The 22,524-nt window shown below is 43.2% G+C and overlaps 1 long non-coding RNA gene across 1 annotated transcript in view; it reads right to left on the bottom strand.

Moving 5' to 3' along the window:
* The window catches only part of LOC149284491 (uncharacterized), a 32,654-nt gene extending 23,306 nt beyond the window's left edge, over positions 1-9,348 (bottom strand). Inside the window, exon 1 of the long non-coding RNA XR_016277840.1 lies at positions 9,182-9,348. This is a non-coding gene — a long non-coding RNA (uncharacterized LOC149284491). The remainder of the gene's footprint in view (positions 1-9,181) is intronic.
* Positions 9,349-22,524: the final 13,176 nt, after the last annotated feature.

Below are 22,524 nucleotides of genomic sequence, written 5' to 3'. Positions count from 1 at the left end.
AATGGCTTGTCAGGGCCATTCCCAAGAGAGAGAGAGAGAGAGAGTCATGTAAGCAGGCCCACTGGGGCCTGCTCTTTTTTCCCCTGGCTACATCCATCTGTTGCCAAGGATCAGGAAGGGACTGGGAAAGGAAAGTCCCCAAAGTGGCATTTTGAAAGGTCAGAGCAACCTTGATAAAACCCATGAAGCTTAGCTTCCAGCTTGTGTAAAGACAGTAGCTGCCAAGACTCGATATAAAACATGACCACCAGTGATGATTTCTACTGAACAGAGAGCATATCTTCATTAAATACTTTGGCTTCTTTTCTCCCCCCACCCTTTCTCTTCCTTTCCTTTCTTTCCTTCAAGGCCAGAAACCACAAGGAATAAACATATGTGAATAGGAGTGAGCTTTCGTTTGCTGCTTTTGCTCTGATGGTAGGCTCTGCACACCAATGATTCTCAACTTTTTGTTCTCCAGATATTTTAGACTTCTGCTCCTAGAAACTTCAGCTCACATGCCCAGTTGGAGAGAATTCTGGAAGCTGAAGGGAGGGCAAAAAGCTGAGAATCAGTGGCCTCCATATGTACCATCTCACTGAGCCATGAAACCCATTGGGTTATCTAGATGTAGAGAGATCTTGTAGCACCTTTGAGACTAACTGAAATAAAGGATTTGGCAGCATGAGCTTTTGCAGACTTAAATGCATCTGAGGAAGTAGACTTAAATCTATAAAAGCTCACACTGCCAACTTCTTTCTTCCAGTTAGTCTCAAAGGTGCTACAAGATGTCTCTACATATTGATTCTACAGACTAACACAGCTATATCTTTGGGTAATCTAGAGTTACACATTTGCAACTGATTAGTATTTATGATCTTAATATATTCAACAGATTAGGAAATACATAGGGATCATAACATTCCCTCCATCCTGACTTACTAGGTAGTAGCCACTGTGAGCAATGGAAGTCTTTTCTCTTGTTGGTCAGGGCACAGCAAACTGGTGTTTCCATTCAATCCCCATGAACGATCTCTAGTATGAGAAGGAATTTCAACACGAATCCTGCTTCTGACTTTCACACCAGAGATCACTCGAAGAAAGAGGTGAAAATAATAGTCTGCTGTATCCTGACTGACAGTAGAACAGATCCCCATCATTCATACTTGCTGCTACCCAATAAGTCAGGTTTGGGGGCAGGGGATGGGCCAGGAAAGACTACTTAGCTAAGCAAATTTAACAAAGTAGTTGAGTTAGAATTTTGGCCATTCTGAATAAATAAACAAATAAATAGAATAGGGAGGCATGAGCATTTGTGTGCTCATGCATGCACACACACACACACACACACACACACACAATCTCTATTTTCACACCATGGACAGCTATCTGAGGTATCCCCACTCCTATTACCCATTGCTTTCTTCTGTCTCCTGTGTGTTAAATTGTCCATAATTCTGTTAAAAAATTAAAAACAAAACAAAACAAGTGTATTTGATAGAATAGTTCACCCCAGAATGAATCTGGAGATAACTATTTTCAAACAGCTGTACCTGCTCTATCTAGATTGGCAGTTATAGTAGTTATAGTAAGGGAATGAGCTGGCATTTGATGTCCATGAACTGGCACTTAAATACATGTCCACCAGTGCCAAGATCCATCTCTCTCCAAAACTCCTTTTAGAAAATTTGACTTCTAGAGTACCTGAAGAACAATAACACACCTGTGTGCACACATTTTGTTAACATTTTGTTTAAATCCTCGATAAACAACCATGGGGGTGAAATGGGGATTGCCAAGGACAGCTATCACAAATAGGGTCTCTTGTAAATAGAGACAGTTGAGGAAAAGACTACAATCTATATCCATTTACTTGGGATGAAGGATTATTGAACTCAAGATTTGAGAAGAGATACTTGTACAGGATTTTCCTTCTCCTGCAAGAATTGAGATTGTGGGCTGTGTGATCCTGACTTTAACATGATTTTTGAATAGAATATAAAACTATTCAAATACTAAAGCAACCAATGCCATCATGTCTCTCCCCCCACCCCTCTGCTTCAGAATGTTCTTTCTTTCCCCCTTTTTAGTTTTGTGCTCAGAAGAACAGAGAGGAGGAGGGAAGAGGAGAGTGAGGATGTCTATCATTCTTATTACCAAAACACTTCCTTTAATGGGCAATAAGTAAGCCAAGGCTGGGGTTTGCAGCCTGCTGGCTTTCCCGTGGCTGCCTCTTAGCTTTGCTACTACTGTTAAATATGGAGAGAAGCAGAGAAATAGCCCCCTCCCCATTCACTCATCCACACACACACCCACTCTTGCCCCAAAAGAATGACCATAAATAGTTGATGGAACAGAAATGAGCATCTCAGAGTGAAGTTACTGCAGCAAAATTTCAGTGACAGACTATGCCATGCCCGCTCATTCCTGAAGAAGTGGAATTCTACTAATCAGGACAAAGGACTCGATCCAATGCTTACTCCCAAACAGATTAGACCCATCAAATCAGTGTATTAAGTCAGGGGTGGGTATCATATGGCTCTCCAGATGTTGTTGGACTGCAAGTCCCAGAAATTCTAACCAACATAGATAATGGAGAAGGATATTGGGAGTTAAAGTCCAACAGCATCTGGGGGGGGGGGGGGCTGCATGATGCCTAGTTCTAGGTTACATCCATGCCTGTGTAAATTCAGTGTGTCTACCTAACTGCGACTGAAGTTGGATTTAGATGAATGTTAGACAAAGTACAACCCTCCAGATGTTGCCCAGCTGTACCTTCCACCATTCCTCACCCTTTGCTATGCCAGCTAGGAGAGATGGGAAATGCAATCCAATGGCATTTGAAAGGCTACACTTTGCTCAGCCCTGATTTAGAATCATAGAGTTGGAAAAGACTACAAGGGCCATCCAATCCAACCCCCTGCCATGCAGGAACTCACAACCAAAGGTAAGGGGCAGTCTTAAATGTTTAGGAAAGTAAGATGACTGGCTTAAGAATCAGATTTTCAGTTTAATTAAAAGACAGATCGAAAATTTACAGCTTTTAAAAATATTATTATATTTTTGCTGTCAGCAAAGTGTAGAGATGCCTGTGGGATTTTACCTTCATATGTCATAACAACACAGCTAGCTTTAAATACTATGCACCTTGGCTTGAAGATGAGGGCACTATGTTTCCTTCACCTCAGGCAGCAAAGACTACTTGAATCACTTACAGTATAGACTATGTCCATATTATCTGCTTTCCAAAAAGAACTTTAAATGTTAGGACTATCTTCTGCTAATACCCCTAAAAGGCAAAAGAAACTAGGACAAGAGTGATACATCTTCCCAGTCATATTTTCAGCTGAACCCTCTTAAATACATAGAAGCTCATGCCAGGGCTGACTTCTTCTCAAAGTCACACAACCAATTGGCCCCAAATTCAAAGGGCCTGAAGTAACCCCTACAGCAAGATTTGTTGAGGAGGAAGATTGCTTATCTTCCAGGTTACGGACAGCCAAAAGTTTCTGGTCACTTCTCCTTCTAGCCCTACTTGCTACATCTTGCTATCAAGTCTTCTGCTTTTTATTTTTATTTTAAAATAAATATTTATAAGCAGTCTTTCAGGAACAAACCCCATTTCTCCAGCTGTATTTCAGTAGAGTTTTGAAAACATAACCTAGGTTGTTGATTTTGCAGGCTATTATGCTGTTCCTTGTATACTCTCAAATGCTCTGTCCTCCTTCTGCTTCCTTCTTTCCATTTCTCAAAAACTCCTTCCACAGCTGGGCACTACTAGCAGTAGAACTGTGTGTTTAAGCCATGGGCCATCACCGGAATTCTCAACAGTACAATCTGGCACATTTATTTCACTGTCAAAGAAATAGTCTGTGTTTCCTCTCCTGTGTTACTGAATGGTCAGAATTTATCAGCCCAGTAATAAGAGTTAAGTATTGATAGACACCAGTGGGCCTTTAAACAGCCAGCCTACCCATGGTCAATTGAGTATGCATTGTACATATATTGTTCCATCTGAATCCCAGCAATATGTTTGCTCAGGCATATATATGTAAACTGAAATGGTTTCAGAGACACTGGGATAACATACTCCAGTTGACTCCTTAGAATGAAGTCAGTGACACTGGAAATCTGGGACAGTAGATATACCCTATTGCACTGTTCCTTAGCTTATCTGATGTGGGGGACGGGCACTTCTCCCCCCCCCCCCCATGTGCCAGGGACAAGTACCATATTTGTGCCCATGGGTTACAAATTATTTCTTTCTTTCCTGGAAACTCATCAGCTTGGGTAATGGCACTAGTACAGGGACTACCACTTTGAGTAGCACTGTCTTAGTGGGTATGTGAACTTGAAGCCTTGGATTCAAATGTTAGCTTGACTTTGAACTCCTAAGGGATCATAATGTTTGCCTAAATTATATTGTTGTTGAAACAATTAACTAAGTGCTTTGTTCTTTGGAACTATGCTAAGAGTTACACTGATTTAATCACCCATTTCCTTTCCCTGCCATTCTTTATTTCTTTGAGAGAGACTAAGCATCGCTAGCACAAATCACAGCCTGTTCGCCACCAGACCGTAGTTCCCAGGACTTTTTGGAAGAAGTCATAACTGTTAAACTGGAAGAAAAGTGATATTGCATATCACTGTAGATATGTACCTTAAAAATAACAAGAGTCAACAGCCTTGACACACTCCTTTGGTGATCTTAAACTCTTGCCAGCAAGCAATAGAGTTTTTCAGTACTTTCCTAATTAGATTAGTAACTAGAGTAGAAGTGAAAAATCTGTGGCCTCCAAACATGTGGGACTTCCAAATCTGAGTAGCTTCAGCCTATTTGGCTAATGGTAAGGAATCATGGGAGTTGCAGTCAAAAACATCTGGAGGTACTCTTTCCCCACCCTGATTTAGAGGCACAGTCTGACTGTAGGTGCATGTACACTGATGAAATAATGCAGTTTGACACCACTTTAACTGCCATGGCTCCATCCTTCAGAATCCTGGGATTTGTAGTTTGTGAAGCACCAGCACTCTTTGGCAGAGAAGGCCAAAGACCTCATAAAACTACAAATCCTAGGATTCCACAGGATGGAGCTACAGCATGTAACATGGTGTCAAACTGCATCAGTTCTACTATGCAGCTGTACCCTCTGTTGGTATGATAATTGCTTCCCTGGCCTAGACATGGCAAGAGAACTAGCCCCTGAAAAACAACATATTCTCCAAAAACTGTGATCTTCCTTGTAATACCACCGCACCTGACTAGTGAAAAGGAACTTTTTAGATTTGTGGTGTAAATTCCTGCAGTTTTCAGGTGATAGATGGGAATCTGAAATCTTGATTAATGTGGGATTTTAAAAAACAAAACAGAAGAGAGACATATATAGCTAGAAAAAGTGTCTTGTTTTTACATTCACATTACAAATTAATTTAGGCAAAAGAGGAAACAAAATCTTTATCAATCTAGTGTGTGAAAATGAATGAATGAACAGCTAACAGACATAACAGAATGACTCCAGAAAAACTATTGTTGCCAAGTATTTGCTCTAGCTAGGAAGTAAAAGGCAAACCCAAATAGCTAGGGAATAAAAGGCATTCACAAAATTATGGCAGACTTTCCACTTGTGGTTCTTAAACACTAGCTCAGGATCTGTGATGGCAAACCTCTTTTGAATGCGGGGATGGGTGGGTGGACTTCTAAAAGCACATTGTAATATGGCATAAAAGTCTGCCGTTCTTAGAGGGAAAGTCAAATATTGCATTGGCGATATCATTTTGCCCCTGTGATCCAAAAAGGTAACTTTAATGAGACTATGGCCTGTTACAGACTGCCCAAATAAAGCTGCTTCGGGTCTCTTTGGAGGTATGCTATTTAAATGATGCATGGGTCCCAAGAGTCTGGAGGTCGCGCCAAAGTAACACTCCATTCCTAAGCACTAGAGTGCAGCTTTGGTGCAGCTTTCGGATTCTTAGGATGCATGCATAATTTAAACAGCATACCTCCAAAGAGACCCGAAGCAGCTTTATTTTGGCAGTCTGTAACGGGCCTATGTTAATGCAACTAAACATTGGAGGACCAATAGGAAGAAGCAGAGCTGGAGAAACACCCATGAGCTCCCATCATCCTTCACAATTGGTCATGTTGGCTGAGGCTGATGGCAATTGTGATCCAACAACATCTGGCAGGTCACAGGCTCCACAGCCCTGCCATAACCATACTTCTATTCTTAACACTACCAGACACATTAATGCACACTGTAGAACATCAAATACTTCCATAGATAGGGAAAGTGGGATCCTACACAATGTCTTCACTTCTGCTTCAAGGGCACTTTCAGGATAATATGTGTTTAGGTGTGTGTGACTGGGAACCCAGTCAGTTACAGGATTTTGGATCATATAGACAAGAGTCTCCTTGCATGGGTGGTTTCACATGCTATTCTACAGGCTGTGGGAATGAGGAAACCAGGTATCATCTTGTCTACTAGAACATGTAAAGAGGATAATTCCAGTATTACATTTCCCTGCTCACATTTTAAAACATGAAGAGAAAAAAAGGGAGAAGGAGAGATCAGGCAGAACAGTCTGGGGGCATTCTCACAGCTAAGGATCATTCTCTGCTGTATGGAGACATAGCACAAATACTGGAATGGTCCAAAGTTTATTTTGTATCTCTCTTGAAGGCTTCCTGCTTCACTAGTGTTTTTGTTTTTCAAATGTATCAGCCCAGCATTTCATATATACACATTTTCTAATCATGTCTGGTGGCTTCTCTATACTATTGTGACAAGCAAAGGAAGCTAATGGCCAAAAGGGATCAAACAAATTGCCACAGTTGCTCTCAGAGAACATTTATACAGCTTATGCGCCATTTTAATTTTCCTTTCATTCTTGAAGCTTCAAAGGTATTGTGTAAGCTGTTGTGTTTTGAAAAGTAGAAAGAAAGAAATCCTCTCTCAACAGCGCTTTCATAAGCAAAGGAAGAAACATGAATTTGTCCAGGAGTAATTCTACAATGCAGCCTGTCTAGACACAGTCTTCCTCTAATTTTCTACTACTAATTGCTTTGGGAAACACACCCATCCTGGAAAGGAATTCCCTACCTACCAGCTGAAAAGCTCTGACACTCTCTCTCTGTGCCTATTCTGTATGTATGACACTGATCATATGCCAGCATGACCTAAATTGCTGAAATATGCCAAGTAGCAGAAGAATTCCCTCTGCCTACTCCATATGGCATTCCATGTGGAAAGTTACTTTCAGTTATGGTAATATGTGGCCATGCTATCCATGGGCTTGCCATCCACAGATTCAAGCATCCATGGACAGCAAACCCCATTGTCACCAATGGCAGTCTGTGCACACGGCAGCACTAGCGCTTGCATGCATGTTGTGCTGCTATTGGGGACAATGGGACTTGAGGTCCCACTTTTTTGTTTTTTAGAATCTGTAGGGGAGTCTGGAACAGATGCCCCACAGATACGAAGGTCTGACTGTAATTCTACAAATACTTAATATAATGGCATGCTGAAGACATCCATGTTTGATGCACTGGGACTCTCTCTATCATCCTGCAATTATTCAGTTGTGGAATTTCCCATTCTCTGCTTTTAACCATCCACCATAACACACATGTACCCCTTTAGAGTCTGAAGAATCTGAAGAGTTATAACATGTGGAAAGGAAATCACTTTGCCTACCACATCTTTTGCTGACCACTTGGCTGTCAGGCTTTTCCATCAGTGACTGACATTTCTGCCACTGCCTACAATCATTGTCTGGCATTGTCGTATCACTTTACTAGAAATACGCTGAGAACGTCAGGCATCTTTCTCCCAGGTTGCTTAGTGTCTGTCAAGCATGTTGCTGGTTTCTAAGTTCAAGAGACCCAGATTCACTCCACACTAGTGAGGAGACCTGGGAAGATAGAACTCTCCACTGGCATTTTCATGTCTAGGTCAGGGAAGCAATTATCATACCATGGAAATTCTTCTGGTTTTTATTTCTCCAACTTGGAACACTCTCAGTGGAACAAGCAAATGCCAACAACTCCCTAGACATCTGCATTTCAAAGCCAACCAGCCAGTCTTTGTAGCATGTCTGGCTGTGCTGGGAGAATCTGCACATTACCTGCCTTTCTGAAGAATAGGATGGGGCAAAGTGCAGCACCCTTTCTTATGCCTTGTATGTCTTGCCATGGATTGAGATTGACTTGAGGGTAGTTAACAAATGCCTTGCTTGGGGAGCCTAGCTCAGAGGAATGGGGAGGGGGGCATATCCATTGGGGGGGAATGGGTTGCAAATAGCCTTAAGCATTATATTTCTCACTGAGTGCAATTCTTGTCCTTTCCTTGCAGTCTGCAACACCCATGCTCAAAATCTACCATCCTGTTGTGCTTATAACAACAGTTGCTAACCTTGAGGGGGGGAGGGAGAGAAAGAAATTAGGATGCAGATATAAAAGCTAGGGGATTGGCAACTTCAAGAAACAGGATAGCTGGATACATTCTGATTATGTTGGAAAACAAGCTATTATACAATCTGGGTGCTACGCACAGATTCTCTGCTTCTCCTTTCCAACCACTGTATAACACAGTAACTCTCAGAAAGGTCTGAGGGAGTGTGACTGGAGGCAAGACACTCCTTGATGAAGTTAAGATGCCTCTAATGACAGAATCCCAGCACTCTGTGAGGAGCGGGTTCCCCAACTTTTTCCTTTTTGTTTTTCTTCCTCACCCCAGCTCTAGGACAAGAATAAGTGGGATGTCCAAACAATTATACTTCAATGTGAAGTTGAAGGCTTTCATGGCCGGCATCAATAGTTTTTTGTGGGTTTTTGGTCTATGTGGCCATGTTCTAGAAGAGTTTATTTCTGACGTTTTGCCAGTATCTGTGGCTGGCATCTTCAGCCACAGATGCTGGTGAAACATCAGGAATAAACTCTTCCAGAACATGGCCACATAGCCCCCCCAAAAACACAAAAAACAAATTATACTACAGTGTATAACTAAAATCAGTTTCTATGCAGTATTCCTATTAATGCATATTAACCAGGGGCAGGGGGCATTATGGCCACAGACCATCTGCCAGCATTTCCTTTGGAGGTTATCCAACATTTCCTAATGTAAATATAGCTAGTAGAGTAGAGTTAACATCAAATGTAGATAGACACACATGCTTACAGAAGCTGTTGAGAACATACCTGTTTTCCACAGGAGCCAGAAATCTTGGCCCACACCAGGCCCATGGTGTGCAGGGTGAAACTGAGCATCTTCTCATCTCATCCAAATAGAGAGGGCCACTGGAGCAGCAGCCTTAACACTCCTTTTTTAAGCTGCTGACCCAAGTGGTCCTCCTGAGCTGAAAACTCTTTTCTCACTGCTCAGAATCTGGAAAACCTTTTACTTTTACCTTATATGAGCTGAAAGATGATGCTGGCTGGCTGACGGCTACATCTGTCAGTGGATGCCGGAGAAGCCATTGGCTGTGGCCTGGTCACGTGGGCCTTCTGCCTTGACCTGCGACAGTTCAGGCGAATGTTGGTTTTACCCCCTAAGGAAGGCGTGTTTGACAATTTTCATATTTCTTCTAAATTTGGAGATTTCAGACAATGCTCAGAACGCCAGAGGCCCATGTGGAAGTCATTAAGACGGAGAGGGAGAGCAAGAGGGAAGGGGGAGAGAGAAGGAGGGATGGGGGGAGAGTTTTGGAAGTGGGGTAAGGGAGAGAGGCCTGTGGCCGTTGCCAGCTACATGCCTGGGAACGTAAATGAACTCACTCAGAGAAAGTTGTTTGTAATAATTTACTTCCTCTCCAGTCCTCCTGCCCCATTTGGGAAAGCAGAGATGCTCTGAGAACCACATGTTTGGAAGGAATAAATCTTACTGTCAGGGACAAATGTAGGCTGCCTTCTTTCTCTTCCAACAAGGCAAATAAGGGTGTGTGTGGGGGGGGAAGTGATGGGCGAGATTTGTTAAGGCATATTATTTATTAATTACACACAACACAGACAAACACACACAAAACCCCCACCCTACACACACCTTTAATTGTCCTTATGAACACACCAAGTGGATCAGTTTCTCCTGCTGGCCCTTCTTCTCTATATGCCAGTGACTGTGTTTTCTGCTGGTGATGATGTTCATGGAGCCAGGTGGCTATAGGATCAATGAAACTAGACCTTGCAGTATAGAATGGAACACTTTGGAGCTGGCTGTAGCCTGGGCTGCACTGAGAATGCCTGAGGCAGGGGTGAAATAGGGAAGAGGTCTAGAGATGTTCCTGGCTTGACTTGGTCTGCCTTGTGATTTTCATTACTTTGAAAAGCTTCATCTGACCAGACTGAAAAGGGCATCTAAGCATATGAAAAGCAGCATATGATATTGACAAAGACTCTCTCTCTTTCCACCATTCCCTGCCTCTCTCTCCCTATCTTTCTCTGAGTCTTTCTTGCCATGAGACACGCAGTGGTATTGTGAATATGCTATTTTTCCCTACACCAGTCCTGTTGTACCAAGATGGCATCAACTTATGGCAACCATATGAATGAGAGACCACCAAGCGACCCTGTTATTAATAACCCTACTAAGATCTTGCAATCTCAGCATTGTGGCTTCCTTGAGGGCATCAGTTCACGTATAGTGCTATCTTCCTCATTTACTATTCCCTCCTAATTTCCCAGCATTATTGTCTTTTCTAATGAATCATGTTTTCTTTTGATATGTCCAAAGGAGGACAGCCTCAGATTTGTCATCTTTGTCTCTGGTGAAGGTTAATGGTTGATTTGCACTAGGATTTGTCAAGGTTGATTTGTTGATTTGTCTTTTAGCAGTCCGTGGTATCCATCCAACTCTCCTCCAGCATTTTATTTTAAATGAGCTGAAATTTTCTTCCTGACAGCTTTTCTTCCTGTCTACCTTTCACATCCTCACATATAAATTAGAAATAGCATAGCATGGGTCACTCTGACTTTGGTATTCAATTATGTATCTTTTATACATCAAACTTTTAACTAATTTCCTCACAACTGCCCTTCCAAGTCTTAGTCTTCCGATTTCTTGACTACAGTCTTCATATCTTTTCTGTACCTGACACAAAGTATACAAAAATACCTGAAATAAAGTATACAAAGTATACTATTTTGATGTTAAAGTTATGTAAATAATTTATTATCATTATTTTATTGTCTTATTTTCTCAGCTATAACCCTGCTTTTTGTGATGACCTCCTTTACTTTCGTCAGTTGCAAGTCTCTGTCATTTTCTGCTAAGAATATGGTGTCATCTGCGTATCTCAAATTATTGAATCTTCTTGCTGCAGTTTTCTCAGTTTTTTCCTCCAAGTTACTACCATTTTCCATATGATGGGTTCTGCATATAAATTAAATGGATAGGGCAATAAAATGTAGCCTTGTCCAACCCTCTGTTTCTCCACATTGCGTCATGACAGTGGCCTTTGGTCCTGAGTATAGGTTATGCATCAGGACAATCAAATGTTGTGGCACATCCATTTTCTTTTAGAGTGATTCATAGCTTTTCATGATTTGTGCAGACAAAAGTTTTGCATAATCTCTAAATACAGGCTGATTGATCTTCTGAAATTCTTTGGTATACTTCATTAGCCAACACATGTGTGCAGTATGATTTCTAGTACTTTTTCCTTTTCTGAATCTAGCTTGGGCATCTTGCATTTCTTGTTCCATAATGGGTGAACTGGTAAAATGGTCTTTCCTGTAAAAGTTTGAGCATTACTTTGCTTGCATGGAAAAATAGTGCAATGCTTTACTGCATAGTGAGCATTTCTAGTCTATGGGCCACTTTTTTGTTTTGCATATTTGTTAGCAGATTTTTTGTTAGAATTTGAATTGTTTCTCTCTCTGTAGTTTGAAAAGGTCTATTGGTATTAAATTTGTTCCTGTGATATATTTCTACTAAGTGCTTTGACAGCAGCTTCCACTGAACTTTCTAAAGTAGGCTTTTCAGCAAAAGGAACATTTTGAAGGAATCTGTCATTCTTTCATCTCTTTTATAGAGATCTTCAGTGTACTGCCTCCATTGCCTTTTTATTTTTTTCTGACTACATAAAGTGCTCTTCAGTTGATCTTTCAGCACTCCTACTCTTTGATTTCCCTTTGATTTCTCAGATCGTGTGGAAGAGGTCTCTTGATCTATCCTGCTTTGGTATGTGGTCAGTTTCTTCCTGGATACTTGCACAGAATGTTTCAATTTCCTTCTCTTCTGCCACTAAAGTTGGAGCATAAATTTGGATTATGATAGATTGATGTTGTTTCCTGTTGTGTTCCTTCAAGTAATTTCTGACCTATAGTGACCATGACGCAAATCTATTGTGAGATTTTCTTGGCAATAATTGTTGCAGGGGAGAGGTTGCCTATCTTGCTTCTGAGGATGAGATAGTGAGTGACTTGCCCAAGTGAATTTCCGTGGCTGAGCAGGAAATCGATCCCTGGTCTCCCGAGTTGTAGTCCAAACCAATTTTCCATGCAGTCTTACTAATACTATTCAGTCAGACTTTGTATTACATTCCCTGTTTGCTTTTGTTACATTACGCCTCAGTGCTAAAGGCATCCCATTTCTTCTTATATTGTCATTTCCAGAATAAACCATTGTGTAATTATCTGATTGAAGATTAACGGAGTCCTTGAAAGGTCATTAGATTAGTCTGAACCCTGGTGCAATACAAAGGCAACTGTATAGTTAGAGTCAGGACATCTGCTTCACACAGCAGCTTGGGTACCATGGAAGATGATAAATTCTTCCTAAATACAAAAGCATAACAGAGTAAAATGTTCAAAAAGTAGGACAAGCAATTTCTGATCTTCACTGTTTGCTGGACTGCAACTCCCTTCAGCCCTATACTGCCTAGCCAATAGTGAGGGATGATGGCAGCATCTGGAGGCTCTTATTTGGAAATTCACAAATTCTGGAGGTACACAGGTTTATAAGCATCTGGAGTTCCACATCTGAAGGTTCACAGGTTGCCCACCACAGTTCTAGAGAGATTGCTGTATAAATCCTAAACACAATGTACAAACACAAAACACAGACTCAGAGCTATTTTGAAAACATCTTCTAGACAATGCCATTAGAAGTGTGAAAGTCCACCAGGTATATTGGAGAAGAAACTATCAGATTAGCTTTCTTGTCTCTGGATCTGATGGGGACTGGACATCCATCATACCCAGTCTGATGAGGACCCCTCACATTCTGAGTGTGGAAGCAACCTGTCATGGCCAGCCAAGAGCAGCTCGAGGAGGAGGAGGAGGAGGATGAGCCTCCTCCAGAGCAAGAGCTAATTAAGGCTACACCAGGTGCTAATCCTGCTCTGCCAGGTCCCAGCTGTGATCCCCCAGCCCCAGAGGAGGAGGCTCAATCAGGTCCTAGTGCTAGTGAGATGCCTCCTGTGGTGCAACAGCCTAATGGTGACTCTGGGGAGGAATCATGCCTGGATGTGCCTACTTATAAACAAAGAAGGGCTGAGAGTGCTTGCAGGCGCAGATCCAGGAGAATTGCAGAGAGGCAATTAGCAAACCAGCCTCAGGTGGCACGGGGGAGTGTTTCCCTTACTTAAGGTGCAGAGAGGCATCAACGCAGGACCAGAGTTTATTGCATGATCCTTTGGTGTGATTGCTGCCGGCACTGGCTCCTTGTATCTTGACTCCTTGTTGCCTTGACCTCGGAATGGACTGGACCCTTGTTATCTTCCGGCTGCTTTGACCCTGGACTGATTTGACTACTCTGACTTCTGGTATCCTGACTTTGGCTTGGCTTTCGGATTGCTCTCTAACGCTGACTCTTTGCAACGTCTGTGGTCTGCTTCCACTTGCTGTGCTAAGCCATTCTTATCGGCATAGTGTGGGTGTGCTGGCCGCAGTCTAGGACACAACCAGAGATACAACCAGCTAGTGGGCACATGGCTCTACCTCACTCCCAATTGGCAGGGGAAACAGACAATGGCTTCTACTCCCAGTGGAATCCCACACCAGTCATTCTAGATAGGTGGGTTGGTTTCCAGCAGTTAGCAAGCACATGCTGGGTCAAGTCTTTTCCACTGTAACCAATCAAGTTGTGGTCTTTTTTTCCATTCCAAAAAAGTTATCCGTGTCATCGATGCTTAATATCTATCTCTCCTTCCATCCACTCTCCTAACCAAAGAGATCTGAGGGTCAGCCCAACCATACCACAAACCCTGTCTCTGCTCCTGTGCAATGCCAGGTCCATAAAAAACAAGACCCACATAATCTACGATCTATTGGAAGACAAGAGCTGTGACCTGGCTTGCATTACTGAGACCTGGCTTGGGCCTGAAAGCGAAGCTGTGTGGGCTCAGGCCCTGCCTGCTGGGTACTCAGTTAAGGACCAGACCAGGTTAGGTGGGTGGGGGGGTGTTGCCTTGATTCATAAGAACACCCTTTTCTTAACCAGGAACCATGTCCGGCAAACTATCCATATCGAGTGTATTTACCTGACCCTGAAGGCCAGAGATAGTTTAGGGATTCTGTTGGTATACCGGCCACCCCGTGCGCTAACAGACTCCCTGGCCGAGCTGACACAGCTGGTTTCGGAGCTGGTGTTGGAGTCCCCTAGGCTTCTTGTCCTGGGGGACCTCAACATCCCTTTCGAGGCCAGCCACAGTCTAACCAGTGCAGCTCGGGAGTTCATGGCTACCATGACTGCCATGGGCCTATCTCAATTAGTCTCAGGGCCCACGCATTCTGCTGGTAATACGCTTGATATGGTCTTTTGCACGGACATGGAGATTCCGTGGGCGGAAGTAACTAATATTTCCGCCCTGTCATGGACAGACCATTTCCTGGTTGAGGCTAAATTCAAGGCATCTACCCAACTCCCCACCGGGGATGGCGGACCTACTAGAATGGTCCACCCTCGAAGGCTGATGGAACCCAAAAGGTTCCAAGAAGCCCTAGAGGGGTATTTGGTTGGCACTGACAGCGATTCTGTTGATGCCCTGACAAACATCTGGGATACTGATCTCTCCAGGGCTATACACAGCATCACTCCCAAGCGTCCTCTCAGGCCTGCTTCCAAAAAACAGCCCTGGTACATGGAAGATCTCCGGGCAAGGAAGCGGGTTCTGCAACGACTAGAGCGCAAATGGCGAAGACACCAGGACTTAGCCGACAAGGCACTCCTAGATTCTCTTTTGGAGGACTATGGAGTGGCGATAAGCGCAGCAAAGAATTCGTTCTTTTCTGCGCGTATCGCGTCTGTGGAGCCGCGTCCAGCAGAGCTGTTCAGGGTAGTGAGGGAGCTTACTCAGCTACCCTCCTCCCTGAACTCTATTCTGGAACCATCCAAAGCCTGCTGTGACAAATTTAACAACTTCTTCGTGGATAAAACCTCTCAGATAAGGGCTGATCTCGACGCCATTATTTCTACAGAATCCAGAATAGAGGTCTCCAGAGCTTCCGTGGACTCTATTGTACTAGATCAGTTTGAGTCCATGAATACTGAGGAAGTGGACAAGATCCTTAGAAGTGTTAGGAAGACAACCTGCTCTCTCGATCCCTGTCCCTCTTGGCTAGCAGCTCAGGGGGGTGCGGCTGTAACTACTATGTTGCACCGCATAATTAATTCATCTTTTAGGGACGGGCGCTTTCCATCCAGCTTAAAATTGGCCATTGTAAAGCCGCTGATAAAAAAGCCCTCCCTAGACCCCCTGATTCACAATAATTATCGGCCTATCTCTCTGCTGCCATTCTTGGGGAAGGTGATCGAGAGGGCGGTTGCCATTCAGCTTCAATTGGTCTTGGATGATACTGATTTTCTAGACCCATTTCCAACTGGCTTTTGGGCGGGCTATGGAGTTGAGACTGCCATGGTTGGCTTGGTCGATGATCTCCGTCTGGGCATGGACAGGGGAAGCGTGTCCCTGTTAATGCTCTTAGACATCTCAGCGGCTTTCGATACCATTGACCATGGTATCCTTCTGGAACGCCTGAGAGAGTTGGGAATCGAGGGCACTGCGCTCCAGTGGTTCCGTTCCTACCTCTCAAGTAGATTCCAGATGGTGCAGCTGGGGGACGTGTGCTCCGATAAGAGGGCCCTTACATCTGGTGTCCCTTAAGGAGCCATTCTGTCCCCCATGCTATTTAATATTTACATGAAACCGCTGGGAGAGATCATCCAGAGACACGGGGTGCGGTGTTATCAGTACACTGATGACACCCAAATATGTTTCTCTGTGTCTCTGACTGATGCAGTGACCAGGGATGGCATCTCTCCTCTAGATGCCTGTCTGGAGTCAGTAATGGGCTGGATGAGGGAAAACAGACACAGACTGAATCCAGAGAAAACGGAAGTACTTGTGATAGGATCCCCGGGTCCAGGTTTGGAGATTTGTCCACCTGTCCTGAACGGGGTCACGCTTCCCCTGAAGGACTCTGTTCGCAGTCTGGGGGTGCTCTTGGACTCGTCGCTCCACCTTACATCTCAGGTGAATGCGACGGTCAGGAGTACCTGTTATCAGCTTCGGCTGATACGCCAGCTGCGACCCTACCTGGGCTGGGGGGACCTTGAAACGGTGGTACATGCTCTGGTAACCTCTCGGTTGGATTTCTGTGAGCGCTCTACATGGGGCAACCCTTGTACCGAACCCGGAAGCTTCAACTAGTGCAGAATATTGGCAGCCAGACTGGTCATTGAATGTTCCAGGTCCAGCCATATAACACCTGTTCTGCGAGATCTACACTGGCTGCCTATTCGCTTCCGGGCACAATACAAGGTGTTGGTTATAACCTATAAAGCCCTAAATGGCTTGGGCCCAGGGTACTTGGAGGACCGCCTCTCCCCATATAGTCCGCCCCGCACACTTAGGTCAACCGGGAAGCAATTTCTGAGGGTTCCACCCTCGAAATGCTCTACAACTGCACAGAGGGCGTTTTCTATCTCAGCCCCGCAGTTATGGAATTCGCTTCCCGAAGAGCTCTGCTCGACCCCCTCCCTCGACCAATTCAGGAAGAGACTCAAAATCTTCCTCTTCGAACAAGCTTTCCCCCAGTTGTAATCGCTTTTTCTCCCCCCCCCCTCCTTTTGCACCTGCACTTTGGCTAGTTTTTGTAAGGTTTTTAATCTGTGTTTTTAATTCCTTGTTTTAATCTCTGATTTTGTTTTATATTTTATTGTTGATATTTATCATTTGTTGCTCTATGATGTTGTAACCCGCCTTGATCTCATGGAAAGGTGGGCTAGAAATAAATGTTTTATTTTATTTATTTTATTTTTTGTTGCAAAAGGAGCCCCACACTCACTGCTAAGTCTATAAGTGGAATTGGTGTGTGTGTGGCTGTGTAACCCTGTCCTGTCCCTCAGGCAATCAAACATATAGGATTAGGGCTGTAGTTTCTGATAATCCCTCATGTTGCATTTGGAGAAAGAAACACAAAACCTAGCTGGTAAACATGAGCCCATGTATGGTAGGGACTGTACTCAGAATGATTTAATTACCAGACAGCTAGAAAACCATGGAAGTTACAGGACCACTGCATAAGCAATTCTTTGTCTTTTCTTCCACCTTTTTCTTCCATTGACAAGACTGTGTGTATAACTCTTGTGCTCAGATTCCTCATAGGGATCCCTTTGCCATTCCTTACACCATCCTTCCTCACAACCCAAATGTCATCGGGTGTCACAGAGAACAGAAAATGACTTTCATATGAGGAGCAAACCAACGAAACAGAAAAAGTACACATGGAATAATGTAGGGCACAACTCCATTATCTCACTTGGGCACATTAGGATACAGGTCATCTGTGAACCATTGCTTTGGTAGAGTAGCCAAATGAAGGGCATGTTGTCCTGCAAACTCCATTTGCTGAAATGTCTGTTCTATAAAACTGGCAAAGATGGAGGAATCCAAATCTGTTCTGCATGGAGTGTCTTAAACTCTAGGCTTATTTTTTGACCTTTCAGTGTACACTACCAAAGAATCATCCTTAGCAACACATACCCAAGTAGTTGAAGGTGGTTTGGCAGGTACAATATTTACAGCCATGTTACTAAACATAGGTGTGATTGCTTGACTCCTCCCCCCTTGATTGGCATTACAGAAGGAACACAAGGAAAACAAAACATACATCCCCAGGTAGCCAGCCTTATTAGAGCCCAGAACAAAATGTCTGATCTCTTTGATCTGACTTTTTTGTTGCTGCATAGACATACCAAGGGATTCTTTTCACACTCACATTAGCTACAGTGTTGCTTGAGACAAGGGGGTTTGCTGTTGACTCACAGACTGCAGGTAGCCAGAAAAAAATAAAGTGCCTGATTTCAAAACCAGAGTCCAATATTATGAGCATGCATGACATGCAATAGGCCAGCACATTGTGTGTGATGCAGTTAATCCACACGGATCCACAAAGATCTGTATTCCAGCAAAAATTACTTCCCATGAGTCCCCAGATTTCAAAACGAAGGAAAGATTGCAGCTCCTTTGAAGGCAGTGAACTATTTCATTTCACAAAATGGAATCTCAGGAATTAGGGATGGATTTTTCCAGCCAATGTTGCATATTTCTTGGAAAAGTGGACCTTTTTAGCAGGTCGGATATCCTTTAGAGCAGAGATGGGAATCATGTAGCTCTCCACATGTTGTTGGACTGCAGCTTCCACTCCAATTCTATTCAGAACTGGCTATGCCAGCTAGAGCTGCTGGGACTTGCAATTCAATAACATCAGGAGGGCCATAAATTGCCTACCTCTGGGTTACAGAAATCCCACTAGTTTCTGACTGTGCTGCCTTCTTCCCAGCCATGGACTTGGCAGAAGACAGTCCCCCTATTTGAAGTTGTCATTCTTTTGAGAAACTAATCATCCAAACCAAGAAAACAAACAAATCACTCGGTGACAGTCTTCCCTCACTTTGGTGAGATGTGCTAAGTCTTTATTGATATTGTAACAATGATTTTTATATTTTCCTGTCTAGATTTAAGTTGGCATGTGAAAAATGAAGGTCTTCTTCACTGGTGATATAAATGGCCACCCTGATTGCTCCTAAGAGAGTGGAATAGTTATTCTCTTCCCAGAATTGAAAGAATCTTTAATGATTATTAGCCTCAGTGTGATAAAGCTCTTCGGCGTTATGGGTGGTACAGTGGAATAATACTTGGAGGGTCACAAATTTCCAGTTCCTGGTTCAAGCCAAATCTACTGTACTCAAAATTGAAACAAGCATTACATGACAGGAATCAACAGTCTGAAAAAGGTAAAGACTTTGTGAGCACTGATAACCTGTCTTCTTGTAAGTGGCAGCCTTCGGTCAGAGTCTTACTTTATCCAGTATTGGTATCCTTTGTTTTTTACAGCATGCTCTTTTCTGTACCCATCTCACTCTTCTGCCTCCCCTATTTCCATCATCTGAGTCACCCAGCTAAGCCATCTCTTCAGTGGATGGCCTGGTGCTAGCTGAAACATAAATAAATGCTGCCATTTAAATATCCTCTATAATTAGTAACCCAATTTTTAAAACTAACTGAAAAATGTAATGCTCCACTCTGCTCACTACAGGCTAAAATTTTATTCCATGACCCGATAGAGCCATGCCTCTTGGTTTCCAAGAAGACTTAATAAGGTAATGTTTAGGAGGTTACTATTTTCATAGCCCCTTGTCTTATTGCAACTGTGTAAAATAAAACAAAACATTCAGGGTGAAGAAGAATGCCAGTGAAGAGTTCATTTTTTAAAATGCCGTTTCTTTCCAAGATGTTGTAGAGAGAACAAGACTTCATCGTGATCTCTCTGGTTTTGATGTCTCCACCACCTATCACTCCTTCTCACTTTCATGAGTGTGATAATTTCCCTGGCCTGTTGATAGTCTATGAAAGCCCCTCAACTGTCAGGCATGCTGTTTTTTATTACCCCCAATTTCTGTCATTTGTACCTGTTGGCTCCCACCATTCCCCATGGCTGATAGGGGCGAACATGGTCTGTTTTTCAGTCTACATGGTTGCACAGCTGGCTTGCAAGGCTTGCCACTGAGGGGGAGTCCTAAGGAAAACAGATCTGCTTTTCCTGGTTTTGCATTCCAGGGCTCCTCTGGGACCATGAGAAACCGCCATAGGGATAAAACTGAGGTGGACTGTGTTTACTCTGGATTGATCTGGTTTAAGTCAATCATCATCTCACATCCTTCCCAATTCTGTAAAGGATGTAGCATGACATTTGAAGGAGAATAGTTGTGTACCTTGAGAGAAGTACACCAGCTGTGGTTCCAGGCTCTCCGAGATGTTCAACCTGACTACTCTTCCTGCTTGCTGCTCTACAACCTAGTCATCTTAGAACTGGTCATCTAGGGCAAAAATTGGTTTAGCCCATGCTATTCAGTGTGTAGTAGCTTACCAGAACTATACATACTCACATTGCTCCTTCTCCTCTAGCCATACCCAGGGGTCGAATTGGTTTCATTGCATTACATGGCAGGCTCAGAACCCATTTAGAAGTTGCAAGGATATCATTTTGCCTGGTTTCCTCTTGACTTAAGAAATGTTGCTGCCTGAGGCAGAGCTGCTCCCAGACAATAAATTAATTCAGCAAGAATTTGCTGACATTTCCAGGGCAACTCAAATCAGTTGCCTGAGGTGGCTGTCTCACTCTGTCTAATGATCTCTTACTCTACCAAGTTTAACTGTTAGCAAGCTGCTCTGGGAACCTTTCTTTGGACCAAGAGCCTGGCATAAATGCTTAAAATAAAATAAAATAAAATCAGACAGTCTTGTCGCCCTTATTAAATATTCCTGCTGAGTGAGAGCTACCAGGTAACCTAACACCTTGAAAACATATCTAATTACTCCAGACTTAAAGTGTTAATAATTAGGAAATATATGACTTCACTATTCAGGTTCATTTTGCACCCTTTTCCAAAAAGTACTTGGGAATGATATCTCTCCCACTTATTCTGAATGATTGGCTAGCTTGGAGCTTGACTGGACAGTAGAGAATCAATATTTATCTCAGCCTGAGGGTGAACAGACTTTCTTGCAGCCTGATAAAGATTTAGCACCTTATCCAGGTAAAATGGAAACTAGTACTCAGACAAGATTAGGATGGCAACTTAAGTTTATTGGCATACATTACCAGGCACAGGGTTACCTGGGAAATGTATATACAGTCCGTCCTCACCTTACGCGGGGGATCCATTCCGGATCCCGCCACGTAAGGCGAATTCCGCCTATGCTTGAGCCCCATTGGAAACAATGGGGCTCGTGCACGGCGGCACGGCGGCGCAAGAGCGCGCGGGGCGCAACGGACGTGCGCGCCCATTCAATTGAATGGGATGCACCGCCCCTTCTGCCCCGCCCGTGCCCCGCGGCTTGAGCGCGTATGCTCAAGGCCGCGTATGGCGTGCCTGCGTATGGCGTGGGCGCGCTGTAATATAGTTTGATGATGACTGAACTGCACTCTCTCATATCGGACATGAAAAGAGGTGTGAGGCAATGTCAGTGTCATGCCCACTTTGATTTTCCAAGTAAACCTGTTTCCAGAGCTGGTGGTTAAAGGTTTTTCATTAACACACTTTATCTATTTTTTTTAATTTAAATTGGCCAAGATCCTAGATTAGTTTCTTAATTAAGCATACTTAACTAAGTAGTGTCTCCCAGCCTGATCCCACAGTCCTGCTTTACTAGGCAGCCCCTATTGTGAACAGAAGTCTGTTCTTCTGTTGATTGGGTCATAGCATACTGACCACCATCCTGCCAGTGATCTCTAGTGGGTCAATCAGAAGCAGGATCTCTGTAACAATTCCCCTTGCATGAGAGATCACTGGTAGGTGGGGTGGGAAAGTCAGCATACTACACTCTGATCAGTAGGAGAACAGACCCACGCTGCTTGCAGCTGCAGCTATCCAATACCAGAGGACCGAGGGACTTTTAAAATGATGGCAAGAGTGCCACAATCATGAACTATCAATATAAGTTGGTTATGGATGCATAACTATAGGTTTTACATCTGTAAATGCAATAGAGAATTTGAACCTTAAGTGATATCCATGCTTTCTCCCAAAATGGGACTCAAAGCAATTAGAAAAGGTACCATGTTATATTCCCTTCAATACAGAAGCAGATGCAGGCTGGAATCTTCTTGGTGACTTAAACCAGTGTGTAACTAGGAGTTATGCCAATAAATAAAGTATTATTTATTTATTTATTTAGTCATTCATTCATTCATTCAATTCCGTTAAGGCCGTTTGCATAAGTTAAAACACAAACAATTAATGCACTTACAAAATCTTATATAAGAATACATGAAAATTATTAAAATGCAATAAAATTATCTATAGACATTAAAACTAATTTAAAAGAAACCAATTAAAATATTAAGATCGATTAAGACTGGTAAAATAGAATATTATGAAAAGCCATAGCAATCAGTTCCTAAATCCTGTCAGAACAGAAATTTTCTCACTGTCTGACAGAATGACAACCGGAGGGGTGGGGGTGGGGGTTAAAAACATTTGGAAAAGTTACTTTTCGGACTACAATTCCAGATTCCTAAAGCTTTGAGCAACAGGGTCA

This window comes from Sceloporus occidentalis, unplaced genomic scaffold (genome assembly GCF_023333645.1).
Source record: "Sceloporus occidentalis isolate IW3139 unplaced genomic scaffold, rSceOcc1.0.p SCAF_92, whole genome shotgun sequence".
Classification (NCBI taxonomy): domain Eukaryota; kingdom Metazoa; phylum Chordata; class Lepidosauria; order Squamata; family Phrynosomatidae; genus Sceloporus; species Sceloporus occidentalis.
The sequence above is the reverse complement of the archived record's forward strand: the minus strand, read 5'-3'. Positions and strand labels throughout refer to the sequence as shown.